General features: G+C 43.6%; 1 long non-coding RNA gene across 1 annotated transcript in view; it reads right to left on the reverse strand.

Annotated features, from left to right (window-relative positions):
* Window positions 1-3547: 3547 nt before the first annotated feature.
* Window positions 3548-7802, reverse strand: part of LOC109369644 — an 8326-nt gene continuing 4071 nt past the window's right edge. Inside the window, exons 3-4 of the long non-coding RNA XR_004161068.1 lie at window positions 5024-5074; window positions 3548-4216 (exon numbers count right to left, since the gene is read on the reverse strand). This is a non-coding gene — a long non-coding RNA (uncharacterized LOC109369644). The remainder of the gene's footprint in view (window positions 4217-5023; window positions 5075-7802) is intronic.

Here is a 7802-nt window from a genome sequence, read left to right on the forward strand (position 1 = left end):
CCAGCCCAAGTAGCATTGCTTGCCAGATTTCCCATCTTCATACAACATGTCTTTCTCCAACTTTGTTAGCTATCCAGAATTTATAGGAGGCAAATAACAGCCTCGCTCACATCCCACTTCCTGCTGTGGGATGGCTCAGTCTGGAGAAGAGAAGGCTCAGGGGAGACATTATCACTCTCTACACTCCCTGGGAGGAGGTTGTGGTGAGGTGGGCTCAGTCTCTGCTCCCAGGTAACACAGATGAGAGGTGATGGCCTCAAGTTGCACCAGGAGAGGTTCAGGTTGGATAGTAGGAAAATTTCTTCTCAGAAAGAATGTTGTCACCATTCCCTGGAGGTGTTCAAGAGGAGATGTGGCACTGATGGACATGGTTAGCGGGCATGGTGGGGATGCGTTAGGGTTGGACTAGGACATCTTATTTTGTTTTTTCCAATCATACTGATTATATGCTTCCTGGCCAGACCTATCTGTCTGATCGCAGCCTGCCTTGAGTACTACCCACCAGCACCAGAAGATGACGGAGATAGCTTGCAAGCTCGATTCACTTTCAATTCAACCCATTTTAATTCCTCCTTCTCTTCATCCCTTCAGAAGGCATTGGTCCCATATCACTGCTTCTTCAGGATGTTGCTGTTTCCAAAAGGCAGCTGTGCTGAAAAACCCATTATGTTCTATAGGCACATGGAGGCTTTCTCAACATTTGAATCATTCTTCTGTGCACACCAGCTGTAAGACATTTTACTGTAGTGCGTGGGGAAAATAAGAAAATTGAAAAATGGCAAAAGCATGTGAAAAAGTAGCCTGAGAACCCTGTCCTCCTGCAGCTTCTCCACTGGTAGGAAGTTTGACTTGGGAACGTACAAACTGTAATGGAGAAATAAAAAGCTTTCTGATGCATGACTGGAGCACAGTAGCACGACACAGCTTGGTGTTGCACTCTCATCAGTCAGATAGCTAAGTTATCAGGGCTTTCACTTAGCCCCAGCTCACCCACTGTGTGACAAGTAAGAGAAGACACGTGGAAGAGAGAGGAAGAAAAGGCTGCTCCTGGTCCAGCAGACTTCTATGGACCCTGCTGCACTCACAAGAGGTGTCCTGAATAGAGCCCCAAAGCAGCCTGAGGAACATTCATACGATCTTAATGTACCATGACTGCTGCCTACCAGTTCCAGATAAGTTGGATTAATAAACTGCCTTTCATTTGTGACACTTCAGCATGAATTTTACATTAGGCTCAATTCAGTAAAGTTCACAACTGACACGCTTTCCTTTATGACAATCCTTTTCAATTGTTTTTTACACTGGGACGTCATAAAGATGTTTGAGCTGCTTCTGGCAGGGAACTGTCTTTTACCTTGAAGAAAAAGAGCTTTTATAGCCCACTCATGCCTACAGCATTATTGAATAAGGTTGGAAAACAAAGCCCTTAGCTCGTTTTTACTATTAACAAGTCAGAGTTTTTTTAGCATTAGTGAAAGCAGAGGGGTGCTGGCTGCAAGGCTGGGCTGATCACAGAGGAAATTTTGAATGCAATGAGGGTTAGGCTGATTGAAACAAGAGCATGATATAATAAGACCAGCAGATCTTTTTGGAGTTATTAATGCAATGTGAGTGGTCATGTCCACCAATTAGAGTTTACATGGCACTCACTAAATTTATTAGACTACGAATCTGCTCTTCCTTAATTGACAAGTGGCATGGCTGATCTTCATCGAAACTGTGCAAGTAAGGATAAAAATGGAAGGATGATCTGATTACAAGATGTGTTTATCTCTTGATAATGCACACTAATTAGCTACCACCTCTCTGAGAAGCAGTTACTCAGGTTGGGGATCTTCTGAGGGATGGATCTCTACCGATACTAAGTGAAAATGGGAGGTGCAGACTGACTTTCAAATTTTGACTTCAGCCTGACAAAATAAGCAAAATCAAAGCCAGCTGGATGGGTTCCTGTCCTGAAATGCCAGAAGACAGCCATCACACAGACTGCAAAGTCTTACAGAACTCAGCTACAGTCATTTCCTGAGTAGTTTCATCCATGAAATGGGAAAAATTACTACAACAGTGTTCTTTCTCCTTACCTTTTGTCTTTTGGGCCTCTTTAGAAAATATCTACTCCCCCATTTACTCTGGGCTGCACGAAAGAGAATTTGGTGCCCTGCTACAATCCCAGACGCACTCTAGCTCCATTTTGCCCCCGAGGATGAGCTCAGGGCAGATTCAAAACCTGATGTGTGGAAAGGATACACTTTTTCTAGGGTACATGGACAAAGTGTCTACATATTCCTTTCCTTCCTCCATTAAATTCTTAAAGCAGATGGAAATAATGATCTAAAAATGATCTAATCACCTGCTGATGCTGAAACATCTCAGCTTAAATACATGGAAGACAATTCAGAAAAGAGTAGGCAGGTCTCATCTAAGCATATTTTGAATGACTGACTGCTTTTGGATGACTGACTACGTTTCATAGCTTCAGCTTGATAAACCACAGATTTAAGCCATTGCATAACTGAGACAGGGCATCAGGGATATCTGTAAGTATTACTCTGATATGTTACCTTGAAAAGCACCAAATCTCCCATTTTTCACCAGCGACAGCTTTAGTTTCTTCCTTATCCAGCACTCAGCCATAATACCATGATTTTACACGATCAGTGTTAATTCTGTCGTGTCCAAGTTGCATGTGCAGAACACCTAGTGGGGAACATTATTGTTTGATCTGCTGACAAACAGGGACTTTTCTCAGGGCTCAGGGTCATGCATTGATGCAGACAGCAATCATCAGCCAAAGGAAGGGAAAGGACAGACAAACCCAGGAGATGTTTCCAGGCTCTAGCAATTTTACAAAAACCCAAACTGGCAAACTCTTGTCCCTTCAAATAAACCATGAGCCTTTCCATTATGAGCAGCTCTGTCCCTCCCTCCCCTGGAAATCAATCTAAGTTTGATGTGCTGCTTCCATAACAACACGTAATTAATACAAACCCTCTGCCCCTGCCCAGTGCAGATAATGCCTGCTGCCAACATTTAACATGAAAAAAAACAGAGAGCTCAGGAAGCAAAATGCCTTGCTTCAATCTCAAGTGTGTTTACAACAGCAGCACGGCGCCTCTGTGCTGAGGATGGGAGGAAATGCTCTGGCTTTTAATTACACGAGATGTACATAGCAAATAATTAATACAAAACAGAGTCTGGAGAAGCCTGAGCTTCCAGCCCTCTGATCATCAGCACAGTGCTGGCTTCTGGGATCACACGTGGGATGCAGCACCCTCTGAATGTACAGTGTTTGGGGATTAGGATACAGGCTCGCCATATGCCTTCCTCAATACCTGAGTGTCAGGCCCCAAATATTTCTGATTAACACTCTATGCAGCAGCACAAGATCCCCTCTCCCTTCCCTGCCCAGCTGCACTCCCCTTTGAGAGCCATTTCAGGATGCACACAGGCTGCAGTTACGGTGAGGCATTAGAAACAAACAATTCTTATCATTTATATAAATTGGAGATGTGTGGAGACTCTTCTGGTAATAAATTCAGAGTTGCACATAGATCAAGCATTCGCTGGTGTGGTTTCTACAGACAACACAGCCTCTATGTTTTTGTTTATTATGGCAGAACTCTGTCCCAGCACATTTTCCAAGGCATGAACTCAAGCATGATGATACGGAGATAAAGAGAAGTCACAACGCTACCACTGAGTCCCCAGACCACTCTGATTATGGAACATCACCCAGAAAGTATGAATGTGAGTTGGGTCGAGGTGTCAGCAAAATCCCAAATAAATAACAAACTCTGGTAACTGTCATTCCTAGAAGGAAGGAAGGGATACTTCTGAAAGAAGGTGATGCTTGGACTCTGCTCTAAAGGCTGCCTCAGCTGGTGGCTCTGAAAACCCATCAAAAAACAGAGATCATTGCCTACCCTGTGTGTACAAGCATGGTTTTCCCATGGCATTCACGTCTCATGGGTTTTTTGGTCTCTCTTGGAAAAACAAGAAATGCCAGAAGCTTCTGGAGTCACCCACTACAATTCACCACAAATCCAGCACTTGGGGAACCTGCTCTGTGTGTCAGCAGCTGCATTTCATCCTGGGCTTAAAATTGAACTTATCAAAAAAATGTGCTATCCCAGAGGTTCTCCTTTTACCTACCTGTTCTGCCACGTCACTTACCAGCATCTGAGTAGTTTCCTTTCCTGAAGCTTAATCTTTGTATCTGTAAAAAGGAAGCAAGGCATCCAGTGAGAAATTTACAGTGAACAGTTTTTGCAGTGAAAATAAATTAAAATGCACACAATGTTTTTTGTTAGGAAGCTTCTAATGAAGGGGAAGAAAAAAAAAGGAGAAATTCAAGCTTCAGAAAATCTTAAATAACGGAATTTAGAATCAGTCACTGAAATTAAGTGCAAAGTAGAAGAAAGGTTTCATGAATGCTGTACATTGTTTACTCCATAATTTCCCCTGGTGTGAAGAAGGCAGAGGAAGAAGAAAAAGGGAACTTTCCCACTCAAACTCAACAATATCTGCTCTCCCAGGGCCCCTGCAATGGTCTGTTTGCTAATCCCCAGTGAAAAGCCCCTCTGAAAGCACTTTCAAATCCTCCTATGGGACACAGCAAAAACAAGAGCCAAACAACAAACCCCAGGGGCTCGGTTCTTTAGCTGAAACAACACTCTCAATCTCTATTACTTCAGCTTTATAAAAGCATTACTATTTACCAGTACACATGACTATTGACTTGGACATGAGGGGATGTCTAAATCAATGCAGGCAGGCAGGACTGATACGTGGCTGGCAACTCTGTTTAAGTTTACAGTAAGCACTCCCCCAAATCAGTCTAATTAACAGCAAAACCAACGAGCACCTGGGCCCTGTGAAGCATTTGGCAGATATAAGCTTAAAGCCTCCCTTCTCAGCAGAAATACTCAAGGATGTGTCAGTGGTGACTGATGGGACATTGAGCCTGGAGGAAAATAATTAAAGGAAATCAGTGGGAAGGGACTTTATAAATTCAAATACATACCAAATAGTGCAGCTTTCAGCTGGGAGAGCTCAGAATGTGAGAGAGGTCCGACTGTATGAAAAGATGAAACACTGTATTAATGATTCGAATGCATAATGCTGTGTTGCACTGAAAGGGAGGAGAGGTGGAGGAATCTACTTGTACCTGAGCACCTGCTCTGGCTGGGGCTGTGTTGAGCAGCATATGGGGCACAATGATGACCTGTGGTCCCAGCCAGCATAGGTTATTACATAACCCTACAACTGCATGTTATTTTTGTGTGCTGCACAAGAGGCAGCAACCACAAGTCTGCTAAAATTCCATGTTTCTTTGGTTTCCTTCATGTTTTTGATGCTTCTTAAATTACACAGCCTGGCAACGACAAGCAGGCTGTCTTCAGCAGGTGCTAACACAGCTATCCCAATGCAGAAGCTGAAACTCAATGGGCATTTTTGTAGGTGATTATTTAGAGGGAAAGAGGGGGGAAAAAAAAAAAAGCCTGTTATGAAAGAAACAAAGCTCAATTATTTGGTTGCAGCATCTGAGAGCATATCTTGTAATGAAGCCTTAAACCTTTGTAAGATTTTTTTTTTCCATGGTTCTAATGAAGAAATTGAATGACAGCTGAGAAGACTCAGGCCTGAAGGGAGAGAATGGGGCATGGATACAACTGTCTCATTAGGAAGAGAGATATCCTTTTAAAATTAGTGCTTTTCTCTTTGGCAGAAGGAGCTCAGAGCAGATAACTTTTTTTTTTTTATCTGTTGCATACTAAAATTGTTGCTTAGAGCTGGGTATGGATTTTGCATGAGGCCACATCTTAGGACATAGGAACAGAAATAAAGCCTGGGAGCAACACAGGGGAAAGGAGATAAAAAAGAGAGTGGTGACATGAACCGCAAATGATTTGGTTTTAAAGCTTATCCAAACTCAGCTGCTCACCTAAACCCACCACCACAGCTGCTGGAGACCAAGCTGGCTCATGCTCCTCAACACTGTAATGCTAAACCACTTGGGCAGATTTGTCTGGATTTTAAAACAGAAGATGTTTTGGCAAAGGTGTGGTGACGTTTCAACTCTATGGGCTCTTCAGTCATTCCTCTGGGCAGCCGTAACAACAGAAACTGAATGGGCAATCACATGAGTTTTCTAATGCATAGGCTTCAGCCCACACATCTGGAAGAGCATCATCTAGCCCCATCTTCTAGAAATGGGAAGGGAGTAACTGAGCGATAGTAGAAAGATTGTCTTGTTTGATTTTGTATCCCTACCTTTGACACCATTCGTAAGTGATTAAAACAGTTGTATTGAGTTAAAATGTTTATTTGGTAGGCTGTTTAGGTTTTTGTGTGTGTTTTTTGGGTTTTTTTTTCTTTGCATTTTTATGGAAATATATTTTTTATTATTGTGGTTTTACTTTGCAAAAAATAGAATTGGGAGGTTGAGTTCATCTGGGAGCATGCTTGGGTGGTTTGTGAAATGTTCACCACTAGAGGACTCTACAGCAATAGTCAATTGTCTCTCCACTTTTTTTTTTTTTTTTTTTTTTTAATTTTATATTCCATTCTTCCCAGATAAAGATAAAGCCAGTTCCAGAAGCCCTAGGTGCTGAGCCCTGGACAGCTTTTGTAACAGCCTCTCAGACAGGGCCAGATTGTGGTTGAACAGCTTGCCCTGCTTAACGTGGAGAAGAAATGACCTCATTTTCAAGACAGACAAAAATTCAAATACTACACTACAACGAAGGAGGATGCTGAGATGCTCCTGGACTCAGCATTGTGCTTTCTGCACTTGTTTCAGCACAGAAGAGGGGCCTGGGCTGATAGAGAATCCCTGGGCTCCCTTTGGAGCCAAAGAGGGCAGACAAGAAGGCTGTTGTGCTCCCCATTCCCACTTCCTCTCTGCCTCTCTCACATTCAAGAGATGGCAGAAAATTGGCCACTGACAGAGGAATTAGGTTATTGGGAATGCTTTTTGTTTATTCTTTCCCCTCTGGAGCCACTCAGAAGGAAGCTTGGATCTAAAACACAGACATGAAAGCTGCAGGCAGCCAGCCAAGGCCTGCATCTGCTCTCAGACCACGAGTGCTGGGAGCTTCACACCGCACAGCAGCAGCCCTGCTGGGAGCCCCATGTGCTGCTACGTGCGGATGCGCTGGGACCAGCTCTCCAGCTGTCCTTGGAAAGCTGAGACCTTGTGCTTTTTGCTATTTGCCAGACCCTTGAGATTCCACACTCACAAAGCAGCTAAATCCACAAGGCCTCGCTGGCAGGCTGGCCTCATTTGGCACAACCTCATGGCACAAGGACCTCTCTCTTTGGTCTTGCAACTGCATAGGCACCGAACAGCAGGAGGATGGCAGCTCTGATGCTTTGGATGCTTCTGTCTTCACCGCATGAAAATAATGCTTTGTTTGCTTGGGCAGCCTCTGAGGGCAGGGCTGCCTGTCCATGGGTAAGCTGCACATGACTTCCTCGCTGTCCCTGACCCACAGTGGGTACCCTTCTCCAAAAACCTGCTCTTGGTGCCTGTTTCCCAACCCATCACGGGTATATGCCAGGACGTGATGCTCCTTTGAAACAGAATGGTGATGAAGAAAGAAGTGTTTTAGTATCCTGTAACATTTCTCTACACCGTTCTTTCAAGTTGCTGAAAGTTGTGTTGGTGCCAAGAAAACTCTTTTCCTTACTGCAGCACTAAATCACTTGTTCCAAAATGTCTTTGATCTCTGGTGATTTTCTAGCAATGTGTGGATAGCATTGTTTGAAAACAGCAACAATTTCTGTTTCTGAACTTTTTT

The sequence above is a fragment of the Meleagris gallopavo genome, chromosome 12 (genome assembly GCF_000146605.3).
Source record: "Meleagris gallopavo isolate NT-WF06-2002-E0010 breed Aviagen turkey brand Nicholas breeding stock chromosome 12, Turkey_5.1, whole genome shotgun sequence".
Taxonomy (NCBI): domain Eukaryota; kingdom Metazoa; phylum Chordata; class Aves; order Galliformes; family Phasianidae; genus Meleagris; species Meleagris gallopavo.